Below are 16,684 nucleotides of genomic sequence, written 5' to 3' on the forward strand. Positions count from 1 at the left end.
AATAAATAAATAAATAAATAAATAAATAAATAAGTAAATAAATAAATACATAAAGAAATAAAGAAAGAAAGAAAGAAAAAGGAATAAATAAATAAATAAATAAATAAAGAAAAAGAAAGAAATAAATAAAGAAATAAATAAATAAATAAATTATTATTATTTATTATTAATATTATTATTAATTTATTATTAATTATATTTTTATTAATTGTCATTATTGAGTGTAATAGTTACCACTGCCACCAGGTATATGCCCATTTGCAGTGTGAATAAATACACACATAGACACACATACTGTACATTCCCGTTTCTGAATATATGCTTTAATATTATTAATTATAGCGAGCTGATGTTCACATGACTGATCCACAATATATGATACTATACTGCTGACTTTACTTTGCGATAAAATTTTTCTGAGTCTTCATTGTCTCTGCAAAATATGTTGCTCCCCGTGCAGTGAATATTATATAAAAAAGCAAGAGATGGACACCAAATCACCGACGACGGATGAAAATTAAACGTTCTATTTACATAAACAAGTTTTCTGTACTGCAGAAAAATTACTGTGTCGACACATCAAAGTAGAAACATCGTCAGAACCGCAACCCTCATACTTACTGAATGAAAAAAACTGAAGTAAAAATAATGAAGCTAATACAAACTCGTGGCGGAAAGACTGATTTCAGACTGCAAACAAGCGCGAAACATTTCAATATTGTTCTGACAAAGGACTCAGACTACGAACTGAACTGTGATGTTCAGTTCAGTGGAAAGCTTTTTGAAATAAAGGTATAATTTGGCACAAACATTAACTTTTTCACGAGTTCGCATTCGAAACTTCACAATGTATCTGAAATGTCATTCTGCTGGATGCACGAGGATGCTCAAAGTCCGCCCACAGCTCCGGGAAAGCTCTCGTGGCGTCCACTGAATGGGTCACTGCTCGAGTGGAATACACACTATCCGATTTCCAGGGTTGGAATGGCTCGCTACACTGGCGGGGATCGTAGAATGACAAGATCGTGCTCCGTGATCCTACCTCTGTAACTAGCAGGCAACTGGTACTGCGTTTTAAAGGAGGCCAGTAGGTCAGTGAAATTGCTTCATTTCTTTCTTAAAATGTCACATTGTCGCCCTCGCACAATTATTGTTCATCGCCAGCCAAGGATGATGGATATTTTTGCGGCGTTGTGGGCACTCATGAGTGGAATTACGAAATTCTAAACTATAAAAGCTACATTTTTCAAATTTGCATCATAGCGGTATACTAATATAACTAAAAAAAACTCACAAAAATTTTCCCTGTAGCTCTCATGGTTCACAAGTTATGGGTAAATTTATATTTTTAGGGGGCGGACAGCTGATGAGGGATGGTCCTCCAGCTTGGGGGTTGGGCGAAGGGCTAACAACGCATCACCGTAAAAACAGCTTGTTACGAAACCTTCAAATAAATTATTCGGTTGAAAACCTTTTATCATCTAGTCTGCTGTCAAAAAATCTGAAAGTTAGAATTTATAAAACAGTTATATTACCGGTTGTTCTTCATGGTTGTGAAACTTGGACTCTCACTTTGAGAGAGGAACATAGCTTAAGGGTGTTTGAGAATAAGGTGCTTAGGAAAATATTTGGGGTTAAGAGGGATGAAGTGGCTGGAGAATGGAGAAAGTTACACAACACAGAACTGCACGTATTGTATTCTTCACCTGACATAATTAGGAACATTAAATCCAGACGTTTGAGATGGGCAGGGCATGTAGCACGTATGGGCGAATTCAGAAATTCATATAGAGTATTAGTTGGAAGGCCGGAGGGAAAAAGACCTTTGGGGAGGCTGAGACGTAGATGGGAAATTAACATTAAAATGGATTTGAGGGAGGTGGGATATGATGATAGAGACTGGATTAATCTTGCTCAGGATAGGGACCAATGGCGGGCTTATGTGAGGGTGGCAATGAACCTCCGAGTTACTTAAAAGTAAGTAAGAAGTAAGTAAGTAAGTAAGTAAGTAAGGGGGCGGGTAACTCAAAAAGTCCCTTGCGTAACAATTTGCGTAACCTCATAATTTGGGAATAGGTTCACCACACATATAGGCCTACTTCATTAAATAGCACTGAGTTTCAATGTGGATTCATTAGATAAGCCTCTAGGAGTTTTTAAATATTGTATATATTTTTTCCTTAAAATAAAAAATAAATATTGAGAAAGTGGAACAAATACCCTATATTGAAATTCTATTTATCATAAAAACCAGAGCAATTATTATTCAGTACATATCTGTGAACTTGAATACCAAGTTTGAATTATCACAAAATCTGCTTCGCAAGGAGAATTTTAAAGCAACGAAAATTCTCAAAATTTAAAGTGTGAGAAAAGAGCAATAAAAGATTTGAACACACTGCTCATATTAAAATCCTCCTGGTTCACCAAAGAACCTATGGGAATATCTAACTATCGAAGTGGTGCGGTATAATGAAACAGAAGTCAATGAAAATGCAAATAAATCCGAATTGTTGAGTACAGAGCAAAACTGTGCGTGTCGCAGCTGAAAATTTGAAACACCACGGGACTTTTAAAATTGGCGTATGGAATTTAAAAATGGCAGTATCGTACCGATGGTACTACGTTTTTAATAGAGGGAGATATGCAGTATTTTATAATGTCAAAAAATTAAATTGGGATTTTTTAGAGATCTTCAAAATTTACTTATGGTCACCCTGAAGGGAAGAGGATGGTAGGCCTATAATTTGCAATGTTTCCACTAATTGATCCACATTAATTTTTTTTATATTGTAAAAATACCACTCCTGAAACAACTTAAATTCCAGATTAGTTTTTGAAGAAAAGAAACAAATTTTTGGCCAAAATTTTGAACAAAAGTATCAGTATACAGTTATTCATTAAAATGGATACAGCCCGCATATTTTTTTAAGATAAATTAAAAACCTCTTTGACATTTTACTCTTAAAAGCACATACTTCAAAATATCTGGAGCATAATTCACACTGGCTTTCAAAATTTTAAGATAAACTACACAATTTAGGAATGAATTTTCGAGGCACTTATATAAAAATTGTTGTTTAGTCAACTGTCTGCAGACAGATCTGAACCTCACAAGTGATACCAACAAGGTACCACTTATGAGGAAACTAGGCCAGGAGATAATAGAATAGCATAGAATGTTTTATTTTCGCTGGCAGAGTTAAGGCCGTAGGGCCTTATGTACACTACACTTAAAAGATTCTCCAGCAATATTCTTCAGTTAAGTTTTAACGACTACTACATGTTTATTAAATTTAAACGTTTTTTGGATTCTAAAAATTGTTTACAAATCTAGAAGTATTGTCCAATCGTAATACCAAATTCCAGCTCAAAATTACCCTTAACGATAAACGTTTTTTGGATTCTATGAATTGTTTATTAATCTAAAAATATTGTCTAATCACAATACCAAATTCCTGCTCATAGCTACTCGTAACGATAAACGTTTTCTGGATTCTAAAAAATGTTTATTAATCTAAATGTATTGCCAAATCACAATACCAAATTCCAGCTCAAAATTACTTCAGGATATGTAACAATTCAATTGTGAATTCCACTAAATTTAAATTTATACTAGCGAAAAGTATACATAAGTACATTCGTTCATAATTTATGGCATAAAATCTACCTACATAATAGAATGTATAAACGAAGTAAAGTATTTGACGTTTCTTTTTTTTTTTTTAGTTGGTTATTTAACGACGCTGTATCAACTACTAGGTTATTTAGCGTCGATGAGATTGGTGATAGCGAGATGGTATTTGGCGAGATGAGGCCGAAGATTCGCCGTAGATTACCTGGCATTCACCTTACGGTTGGGAAAAACCTCGGAAAAGACCCAACCAGGTAATCAGCCCAAGGGGGGATCGAACCCGCGCCCGAGCGCAACTTCAGACGGTAGGCAACCGACTGAGCCACGCCTGTGGCATTTGACGTTTCAGATTGTAAAATTTCCTTTGTTGTTCAGTTTAGAATTGTAATGTTTATATTATGGTTTTATTGGATGTAGACTGATTTATTTAATTTATGTTTCTTTTATGGCTAGTTCAACAATACATGACAGTATCATTCACAGCATGACGAAGGAATTGAATCAATTGTTACATATGTATAAAATGTATAATGGGAAAATAAGTACCATTTCTCTGACGTTGTTGTTTAATAGTTTATATCTGCCTAATTGCGTTTTTTTCATAAGCGTTTTTACTATAACCTTCACACTTTACACTCCCTGGGAAGTCTGACTACAAAGTTCAGTTGAGAATAAAGATAGTCTGATGTAGAATTAAATAATATACGACCCAAAAAGAACTCGTAGAAATAATGAGCCTCCAGGGTGCTCTCCTGTGGCAAATAAAAATCCTGAGCAATTTAAAAGTTTGCTGGTAAAGTTGTTGCGAACGGCCAGGCGATTTCAAGTTTCCGATAGCAACGAAACAAAAGCCTCACACTCGGTGCTTCGTTTCCAATGCCACTTTTATCCGCTCCGGAGAAACGAGCTAACAACATCACAGAGCACGCTGATGACCCGGCCCGTGTCACGCTCATTAACTTCTGGAATGCCAGCTCAGCGGAACAAGTTAAGGGTCTATCGTCTCTGTTAATTACCACTTGCAATTGTTAATTTGCAAGAGTATGTACGGAGGATCTGCGCTATGAATTGCAGAATTGTGTACAAGAAACGCTTTTGTCTCCCTTAAGTTCCTCTCTAATGCAAGTTTTCTTTTAGTTAAATATGTATGTAAAAGTATGCAATACATCTTCTTTCCTCTAAGGCAGAGATGGGCATCGTGCCTCACTTGAGAATTTGTGCCTCACTGACCTTCACAGAACTTATCGCTCTGAGTAACATCACAAAAAGGAGTGCGTTATATGGCAGTAAACATTTTTAATAGCCTCCCTATCGAGATAAAAAATGAAACTCAAAACATAAAATTATTTAGGGCCAAATTAAGGAAGTACCTAATTTCTCACGCCTTCTATTCTGTAGGTGAATTCATGACATTCAATAATACTTCATGAAATTGATACTAAAACTTTGTGTTGTACTAGTAGACTATATTGTAAATCTCGTCTATATATATTTCATCTAGACTGTGACTATAAATTAAGATTTTATAATAGTATTAAGTTTTTTGACTTATTCCATATTCTAGCTGTAAGCATGTATGAATACCATGGAATGTTAATAAATACAATAGAATCATCTTCACAGTCCCCGTTCCTCCCTCACGTAGCTCCTTGGCGTGGGCAGATTCTATATCAGTTTCATAAGCAATATCAGTGGTGGAATAATGGCATTATCAAAGCAATGTGTATGCGTTAGAAAACGATTATTCCATGAGAAATGGGAGGAAGAGTTTTTACTGTTTAGAAAGGGAGAACATGCGATGTATGTTATGCTCGAAAATCCTATTAGGCATTGATAAATTTAATATACAACGACATTACTCCTTATGTCATAAAGAACATGCTGAATTAGAAGATAAGACAAATTAAATGTTATTTTTCGTACTATTCCGAAGAAAATTTATGATCTTAACATTTGCATAGTATACTAAATACAACATTATACCTTAAACATGCTGCATTAAAAGTAGCCTACGAGGAATTAAATGTTGTTTGTACGTATTATTTCCAAAAGAAATTTATAAAAAATATATATCAAACATGCGTAGAAAACTAAATATGATTTTCTGAAATTATTTTAGGTCGAGAACGTGCAAATCTATTAAGGGGACACTCAACTATATTTTGGAACTTTTTTTCCTATTTGACCAATCGTTTTCAAATTTGGAGAAAAAGTTTAATATACACATGGAAAGTAACACCCAAAATCTCAGATCATTAGATCCAATACTTTTCAAAATAAAAAATATTTCAATTTTTAATCAATCATTAATTGAAATATCACTTTTAATTATCATTTTTTATTTTTTGACTTTGTGCATTTGACTGTGACTTCTCAATGAATAGGGGAAGAATTCTGCTTATTGATTTAGTTCTGTCACGTAAATTAGTGTAGAAATTAAATAATTTTTCATTCCTATGACACTTTTTCTCCAATTTTTAAGTTGAGTGTCCCCTTAAGTAATCTTCAGAAACGCCAGAATGTTCAAGAAAATAAACGTAGACAACGTGATGGAATATTATTGCTAGTTACGCAATTTCTCGCCTGTGATTTAAATCAATTCATCTATGGAGAAACAGTAAAGAGGTTTATGATTAAAGCTGCCGAATTAATTTGCCAAATTGAATAAAAGTTTTCGAGAGTCTCACGTTAACCAAGCGCTTTCCCAATAATTCGCCACTGACCGCCTTAGCGATTACGATAAGGTGACGCAGGTCACAGCAGTTTATACTTCCCATCCTACTCTGCAGTCTCCTCTCCTAGTAAACAAACTATTTCATATCGAGTGCCTCACGTAACCGAAAATTGTGCCCCTGTAGGCTCTAAGGTACTGGTATATACTACTGGTCCCTATAAATAGATACATAGGAACTTCTTCCCTAGCGATGGGGGTAACAGCAATTCCTTCCCTTTTTCTCTGAAATATTTAGCCTAAAAACAAGAGAGGAGCAATTACGCGAGTAGGCCCTGTATTGTCTCAAGGAATATATAAATTAGTCTTAAGTGTTTATACACGTAAATTATAATTTGTTAACCCAGTTTTATTATACAGGGACATAATTTTATTTTTACTTCAATTTTTATTGTACCTGAGTTTTTGAATGTACTTCACTCCCACCCCTTCTACTAAGGAAGTTCCAACTCCACACAGAGCCAAGACAGCAGATAGTAAGCAGTACTGAGTTACTGAGTATAGTACGTTCCAGATAATATGTTCGCGTTTTCCAGTGACGAAAGAGCTTTCAATATTGAATCATATTTTCGCACAGGTACTGTCCGTTTGCCTACGTCGCATCCCGATTTCCCCCACCTGCTTCTGCTCGCCCCTCTGTAATAGCTGGGCTGTCTTAGCTCTTTTCTGAAAACATTAATTTCTCTTAGGAATTGGGCGTTTACGTAGTACTATACAGCTGTTTAATTTAACTTAAATAAAAGGGCCTCGTTAAGTAATTAACTGTCACGTGATTTCCTCCCTTTCTACAATCCTGCGGCATAACCACTTGAATGGACAGTAGATAGCATGTCTGAGTAATTTTATATTTTCGGGTCGGGCAGAAGTGAAGATTGAATTTACAGTACGTAGAGTAGGTACAGAATTATTTCAACATGAGTTACTAGTACGAAGGACGAAACTGGCAATTGGAATTAGATGCAATAGTCTATAGTGCGATAATATGCACAAAAGAACTGAAGCCTGTATCGAAATGAACGGCCACCATTTTCAAAATTGTGTTTAAATATTCATATTATGATTAATTTTCAATTTAACTTCTTTCTCTATATTGTACGCTAATGTGCTGTAGACAGTATAATATACACTGCATAATGAATACGTTCGCATGGATAACTCACTTCGTGAGTAAAAACACTTATTCTTAATACAGTACTGTACTTTGATTAAAGATAAACCTAATGAAAATTATCAAACTCAAAATCGCGATATTTCCTAGTTTACGTAAATGGATGAACTACTTTTCTTCCTTCCTATACCTAGTAGAGTGATTTGTGTTTTACGCCAGTATCATCGAACTCCAGTCTTGGAGGGGGGAGCAAGCGGTCTTTCCGGTTCTCTAAAGGTATAGACAGGTTAATATTAAAAATGTTAGTAAAAATAAAATGATGTCCCTGTAGATGTTGGCTCCAAGTTTCGAATTCTTTCATCTGGCAGAAAATGTTTTTGAAGACGCGCATAAACAAACAAGTATACAAGAATTAATCTACTTGATATTTATTGTCCAAATTTATATAGCTTAATGAAAGTATGCTACTTTTTATTGTATATATTTGTATAGTTTTGGCCGATGAATTGTATATGCTTTAAATTGAATAGTAATCTATATAGCTCTATTGATAAATTGTTTGTATTTGTAATTTGAAGTAGTTTGCATGATATGTATTATCAATTTCTGTATATCACAACTGGTTGAATTGTTTATGCCTTAAATTTAATTGCCGGTTACTTACTTGTTTTGTATTGTACATATAGCTCAACTGATGAATGATCGTTTGCGTTTGTAAATTTAATAATCTGATTGGCTATATATTGTATATTTTTAGTAGAGCCATCGATGTAGCTCAGTCGGCAGACTCGCTGAGCTGCTGATCCGGAGCTGCGTTCGGGCTTGGGTTGGATCCCCCTTTGGTCTTTGGTTTCTTCCGAAGTTTTCCACAGCCGTGGGACTGAAGCCGGATGGTCTATGGCGAGTCCTTGGCATCAACCCCTTTGATTTGGTTACATGGTTGGGTTTTACGAGGTTTTCCACAACCAAAAGGCAAATTGGCGAATCCTCGGACCTCACCTCATCTCACTACATCTCGCCAAAATATTGTAAAAAATTGCACAAAATTGTAAAAATTGTAGAAAATTACTAAATTGTAAAACTAAAAATTTGTAAAAATTGTAATTGTAATATTGTAAAATTTTGACTTGTTCCACATCTTAAAACTTCATTGCTCATGTAAGATCTATGGAATAAAATGAATGAATGAATGAATTAGGCTATATTACATTACTACAGATAACATAAAACTATATCTATTTAAAATAAAAAAAATTACAGGCCTATGTACTTAAATCCCTTTAAAATAGTTGAATAAATACTGTTCAATCGCAAAGAATTGCCTTCTCCCCCACTCTACCCTTCTAAGTTCTGTTATCATTTTCATCGATAGACTGCACTGGAGTTCAAAAATATCTGATCTAGAATTTTCTGATCATGTAAGAGAACTTTCTATCCATGGAATAACTCAGAACCAAAGTTATAAAAAGATTGACAAACTTTGAAATAGTTCCGCTAGTTGTCAATAGACGACACGCCTGCTTGCCCGCTTGCGTGCGTGCCTTATTTATTTATTTATTTATTATTGAGATGGGTAAAAGTGTTAGAGAGAAGAATGATGTATATAACTAAATTATTCTCCTAATTGATAATGTCAGCGGTTTCCCGCTAAATCTAGTGTTCTTTTTACAATTGGCCTAATTAGAGAGGGATGAAATTTGCAGTCTATAGTGTGGGTATATTTATTTACCATTGGCAACACTGACTGATAACTTCGCCATCTACTCATAAAAGCAAGAACTAAGGAAGCCACGCTCACACGAAGAAATTATCGATTACTATCGATTAGTAAGGGTCAGGCATGGATAAATATATAATAGGATGCGAAACTGCGGTCAACACCATCTGGCGGTGGGGGACTGCAATAAGATGATCAGCGCCCAACGTCGTAGGTGGTGAACAATAGAGCTACGTGTTGGGTACATTACCCAGAGTTCTCTATTTATCCGTTCGAGATAATCGAGATATTGCTCGAGGAGACGAGAATGACGAAATGGCAGACAGAAACTTGTTAATAAGTGAACATAAAGTGATACGTGTGTGTATAAGCAGTGTATGTAACAGTGATGTTTATGAACGTTGTAAAAATAGTGTTGTTGAATGTATTGTAAAGTAATAGTAATATAATAAATTGAACTATCTAAGTAGTTATTGCAGACATTTCCATTGCGCTGTACAATAAATACCCAAAGAATACAATCCCAATTATCTAACCTTTTGCTTTATTTTTTGTCTCTGTCTGGTTATATTTTAATTGGGTAGTGTAAAATAGATCGTATCTTTTATCTTCCTATTGGCACCGGTAAGAATTTTCAATAGAGCTGTGAGGAATAAAAATATAAATGTATTATTTTAAATTGGGTTAGTTTCGAATATCGATGAGGGTGGGAGGGAATACTTTCTGCACAGTTTAACATTTTCGACACCAGGTGCGCTGATAAATGCATGGAGTAATTACTCTTTTCGCCACTTGGTGCGCTGCTAGATGTAATAACGTCCCTCCCCCCAACAGGTGGCAGCAAGATCAATTTCTACAACAGCGCCTCTAGTATGTGTTACGGGAAACTCAGTAAGTTTCGCATCCTATTATATTTTCATCCATGGGTCAGGTATCTTTGAACGCCAGTGTACCATCACTGTTTTCGTACACATCTGGTTCAGAAAACGCATCATCTTGTTCATTTTCTCTATTCCATAACATATCATGCTCGGACCCATCAATAGCACAGGAAATTCCAGTGTATTTTTAAGCTTTTCTTAATAAGTTCCTTGGTAATCAGCCCTCAGAAACACGAATTTGCGCAAGCGCTGTAAGGCCTCAGCTGAGAAAGAACGTGTTTATAGAAGGGAATCTTAAAAGTTTCAATCAATTCATATAAAGTATAAAAAGGGGCAAATCATTCCTTTCCGACATTTTATATTGTAATAACAGCTGAAAAGTGGTTTAAATAAATAAATAAATGAATAAATAAATAAATAAATAAATAAATAAATAAATAAGTAAATGAATGAATAAAATATTTAATAAATGAATGAATGAATGAATAAATAAATAAAAAATAAACACATAAATAAATAAGCAAACAAATAAATACAGAGACAAAGAAACAAATAAAATAAAATAAATATAAATTAAATATAATAAATAAACTAAATTAAATAAATAAAATAAATTAAATACATTAAATAAAACAAAACAATTAAATTAAATTAATAAATGATACAAATTAATTATTTAACAAAATTAAGTAAATAAAAACAAATACATAATTAAATTAAAATCAATACAAAAAATAAATAACATAAGAGAAATAAATTGAATAAATAAATATCATTAAATAAGTGAATAAAAATTAAACGAAATAAATTGAATAAATAAATAAAATAAGTAAATTAAATTAATTATTTAATAGAATACATTAAACAAAATAAATGTAATTAATTAATGAATATAAAGTGAATGAATGAATGAATGAATGAATGAATGAATGAATGAAAATTTAAATAGATTTTGTTAATATATCGATTTAAATAGCATAAAAGGCTTCTATGGAATGTGTCCATTTTATTTAATTACTTTTATTTAACCCTTAAATTGGCAATGTAACCTATAGGATACAATAGATTAATAGGTTATAGTCCACACCTGTGGAGTAACGGTCAATGCGTCTGGCCGCGAAACCAGGTGGCCTCGGTTCGAATCCCGGTCGGGGCAAGTTACCTGGTTGAGGTTTTTTCCGGGGTTTTCCCTCAACCCAATACGAGCAAATGCTGGGTAACTTTCGGTGCTGGACCCCGGATTCATTTCACCGGCATTATCACCTTCATTTCATTCAGACGCTAAATAACCTAGATGTTGATACAGCGTCGTAAAATAACCCAATAAAATAAAAAAATAAATTAATAGGTTATATGCTATAATTTTAATAGAACAATAGAAAAAAATAGTAGGAAAATTAAAATTTCAAAATACTGTAATATTGCACAACATATAAAATATGGACATTACGATAGTTGTTTTCTTTACAGTCCGACACGGTTTAATAAACTAGTGTGAGAAATGAAGTTTTCCCAATTTCAGCGTTAAGTTTAAATTTTCTCTCAATGTGGACGTATTCATGATGGATCTTACTGAATATGAATGTTTTGGTATCCTGAACATTTTTTATATGTGGACGTTACCAAATGTTGGACATTTTAATATAGTGAACCTTTTAGGCATCGGTTGCTATCTCTGGTAACGAACAATTTACGTTACATAATAGATGGATTTGATATTAGATGACGATGTCCGGTATAACGTCAAGATGTTTTCTGTGTATTGTATTCATATAAATTTTATTCTAATACTAGCCGTACCCGTGCGCTCCGCTGCACCCGTTAGAAATAAATATAAAGTAATTACATAATTGAAATAGGACACTTGATGCAGGGAACATTCGTGTTTGATAGAAGGATAAATCGTTTAATGTGTTACTTAATTTAAATTGCATCCAAATAATTAAAATGCAATCACTTTGGTCCATAGACATTCATTTGGTGCAATGACAATTCCTTTAACATGTTTCTTAATTTTTATTACATGCAACCATAGTTTAATGAAGATTGACATCATTTAGATTTTACTTGATATAGGTTGCCATTGAATTATGGTAATAACTTAATTTTAACCCTTGTTTTCTACGTATTCAGTAAATGGCGCTTGGCCCGCTATGGTTCTGAACCCTTCAAATAACTTAAATTATATTATATTATATTATATTATATTATATTATATCAGAAGTTACTGTAATAACATTATAGCATTATGTCCATCTAGAGAAACTACACTTTCCAATGGTGAAATAATAATTAATTATACTAATCGGTTAATTTTGCTTCCGATATTACTTCATACAAACACAGAAACATTCTCTGTAGGCTATCTTTCATAGCTTTCGATTGTTGCTGTCCAAGGCCCCTTATAGACGAAGTCATTTGTTTTTTAATTCATTACACGTCCTTAGATGGCTGTTATTTTAATTTTAAAACTCATTTATCTCATTAAATATCAGTCCTATCAACATTTTTCAAGGAATAAAACTTATCGCAAATTATTTTTAAAGAAACTTTTGTTAAATAACATTTTTCACAAAATCAATAATAAACGATATATTTTGATTTATTTAATTCAGGCCCCCTTAACCCCCCCTTTTAAATAATGTATTTTGAATGCCATATAGCCTAAAATCTAAGTTACAAGGAACTTAATTTATATGCCAATTTTCATCGAAATCCGTTCAGCCATTATCGCGTGAAAAGGTAACAAACATACAGACAGACATACAAACAAAAATTTCAAAAATGTGATTAGGGTGGTTAATTATATATGTTAGGACCAATTATTTTTGGAAAATCGAAAATTACCAGAAAAATTTCGGCTACAGATTTATTATTAGTCTAGATGTATCCTATAGGATGCAATAGTTTAATAGGCTATATGCTATAATTTTATTAGAACAATAGACAAAAAATTAGTAGGAAAATTACAATTTCACAATACTAATATTGCACAGCATATAAAGTATGGACATTACGATAGTTGTTTTCTTTACAGTCCGACACGATTTAATAAACTACCGTGAGAAATGAAGTTTTGCCAATTTAAGGGTGAAGTGTAACTTTATTCATTGTGTAGATGTATTAATGATGGATCAGTTCACAAAGTGCAGTCGTAGAGAACGGTTGTGTAGTAAGCAGCATATACAAGTAGGTTAGCGTGTGAAGAAGGTATGGGCGACGACCTAAATTCTTACAGAGCGCGAATCGGGTGCTTCAATGCAGGGCAGTGTTGCAGATGTTCAAAAGGTGAAAATGCAATAGTGTCTGATAGCATCAACATATTTGTGGCCGCAGCTGTTTTATCAGTTCTACTGATTATTGGAAATGTGGAGTTAAACCCTGGTCCTGGAGATACAGAAGGAAGAGTCTACAGTGATGAAGTGTTTCAAAGAGAATGGATAAACTATATGAAAGAAACGAGAGAAGACAGACTAAAGGCAAGTTTTCTACTAAACAAAGTAGCAAGTGATATAGATACATTAGTAAACAGATACACTGAAGTGGAAAAGAAGTTAAAGGAGGTTATCCAAGAGCAGGTGGTGTTAAAATCGATAGTTAAAAAATGGGAAAATGACAGTAGAATTAATAACATTGTAATTTATGGTGTTGAAGAGCGCAATCATGAAAAAGGAATTGATACTGGTTTCGTAGTGTTAGAATTATTAACTAAGTTTTTCGGTCTAAACTTGGACATAAGTGCGATTAATAACGCGTATAGAGTCGGTAACGGAAAAAAAAGACCAATTATTGTGAAATTGAACAGTTACTTTATCAAAGAGCACATCATTGCCAATACGCGTCAACTCAAAGGCACAAATATATTCATAGAAAATGACTTTGCAAAAGAAATTAGAGAGAAAAGAAAGAAACTAATTCCAATATTAAAAGAAGCTCGAGGTAAAGGATTGAGGGCAACTTTAGTAAAAGATAAAATGAAGATAAACGGAAACATAGTTAACGTAGAGGCCTTAAATAATCAATTCACTGAGGATTTATTAACTTGCTGCAACAACAGAAATAACGAAATAGAGACTTGTGGAAATAGAGCATCATCGACACCACACGTAAACAGAAGTGCATCACGAAACAGGAAGTCTAGAAGCGTAGAGAGGACTGCTAAGAAAAGTAACTCATCAAGCGGGCAGAAGGAATCAGAAATAACAAATAGAAGAATTGATGAGCTTACGGCAGTGAATGATATTAGAGCATACCTAAATAAACTAGACAGCACTGTTTTCACAGATCCCTTTAGAAGAAAGAAGAGTGAAGAAGGAAAACCTTGTATGGAAGAAGAAGCTGGAACCAGTGAAGATGCTGTTTGGGGAGCTGGGGCACAGACTGAGAGAACGACCAGTGAGGGTAGTCCGAGGCGCGCAAGTGAAAATACATCAAGGAGAAGCGATTGTGGATCAACCGGCAAAGTCAGCGCAAGTGAAGGCCAATTAATAAGAATGCCACATGCCGTTGGTAGTCCGGGGTGCGCGAGAGGAAGTGCTACAATTTGGAGGAGCTGTGCGATACCGACCGATGAAGTAGAAGCAGGTGACGAACAGTTAATAAGAGGTAAAATGACAAATAGAAACTCTAACAGAAATAAAGTAGATTCAATCAAAACTATAGATACTGAACGAAACTACCTACTAAGAGATAGGCATCAGCAAAGATTAAATTTTCCTAAAATCAGAAAAACTTATTATTAATTAAATAAGGTAAGAAGACAGGTTTTGAAAATAAGATAGAATTACGTCAAGGTTTTTTTTTATTAAGGTATTCCGATAGTTATATTAATTAATAAAAGTTCAGAAGAAAATTTGACTTTATAAATTGGTTAACTAATATATTTTAATTTCAGTAAGAATGCAATTATAATAAATTTATTAAATCATAATAGAAATCATAATTGAAATGAATCGATAATGAGTACATGCGACATAATGATGAAACTAAATTGAGGTTGATTATGTAAGTAATTTGTCAAGCTTGTTTTTAAGCAGGCATGCGGTAGTCTTCGTAGAAGTTACGCAAACGTTTCTGCTGACATGAAAATATTGTAAAAAAGAAAGATTAACCTACATATGGAATGTACCGATTCAGCTATTTCAGGTTCATGACTTACAGTATGTCGACATCTGATCATCTAATTGGAATAATAAATTATTATGTAAAATAAGACCTAAATATTACAATTAGATTTTTGAAAAGGAGCAAATAATTAAGGTTTAAAGTCTTAAGGGTTATCACGATTGGTTTAAACATGCACTAAAACAAGACGTAAGTGCAAGTTTGAACCAATAAATTATTGAGATGTGTGATAGATTAATTCGTTTAGGAAATTGTATATTTATTATATAGAACTACATTTGTATATATATAATGATGGATCTCATTGAATATGAATGTTTTGGGATCCTGAACATTTTTAATGTGGACGTTACCAAAAGTTGGACATTTTAATATAGTGAACGTTTTAGGCATCGACTATAGTTATATCTGGTAAAAAACAATTTACGTTACATAATAGGTAGATTTGAAATTGGATGACGATGTCCGATATAACGTCAAGATGTTTTCTGTGTATCGTATTCATATAAATTGTATTCTAATATGAATAATAGTGCAAATATTGTGTAGAACTGGTATCGTCTATCGCAAGTCACTTGGAATATTACAGAGTGATTTATATAGAACTGGCACATTTCTTTCATTAATTGTTTCAAAACGAATTGTGCTAGCGACAACTTATTATACCTAAAATGTAGAGGAATTTTGGGAGATTATTTACCTCTATAGCAAATGTTGAAAATGTCCTCTATCCTGCATAAGGCACAACTCAACACGTCGTTCCATGTTACTGGCCACTCGTTGGAGGACTCTGTTGTCAATAGCTTGAATCTCCTGTGTGATGTTGTGCTTCAGATCGTCCAATGTCTGGGGACGTGCGGCGTAAACCCTGTCTTTTAAGTAACCCCATAGAAAGAAGTCCGGCGTTGTCAAATCCGGAGATCTCGGTGGCCACAGGTTCCTGGAAATTATTCGGTCGTCAAAGAAACTTGCAATTAGTTCCATGGATTCATTTGATGTATGGCATGTAGCGCCATCTTGCTGAAAATATCCTTGATTCAGCTCTACATCGTCCAGTTACTCAACAAACTCCATGAAAATCAGTCGGTACTCTGCAGTGTTCACAGTCTGGTTAAAAAAAATTGGCCCTTTTCACTCACCAGAGATCCAGTTGTTTCCAATTTGTTTACCAGTCTCAGTATTGTGTTTCTTTTGGGAGGATTGCGAACACCAAATTCTCTCTGGTATGCCCTTTGAGTAGCTGTAATTAAATTCGTAATCCAGTATTGCTTCATAAGGAAGAGGCGTTGATTTAATGTGTACTGCATTTTCACGTTGACACAAAATGTCGAAAACAGCTGCCAACTATAGGAATAAAACACAAACATCTGCGCATCTACTGGGTGTTCATTTCAAAGTGTGTCATGACGTCACTGTTGTTGGGTCACCGATTTGAAGCGAGTTTCAGTTTATATGTTAGAGAAGTTGCCTATTATTTAAAGCGTTCTTC

At 33.9% G+C, this 16,684-nt stretch overlaps 1 protein-coding gene across 1 annotated transcript in view; it reads right to left on the reverse strand.

Moving 5' to 3' along the window:
- Positions 1 to 16,684, reverse strand: part of LOC138699506 (uncharacterized) — a 539,758-nt gene that overhangs the window by 114,342 nt on the left and 408,732 nt on the right. The gene's annotated exons all lie outside the window — the stretch shown is intronic.

The sequence above is a fragment of the Periplaneta americana genome, chromosome 5 (assembly GCF_040183065.1).
Source record: "Periplaneta americana isolate PAMFEO1 chromosome 5, P.americana_PAMFEO1_priV1, whole genome shotgun sequence".
Taxonomy (NCBI): domain Eukaryota; kingdom Metazoa; phylum Arthropoda; class Insecta; order Blattodea; family Blattidae; genus Periplaneta; species Periplaneta americana.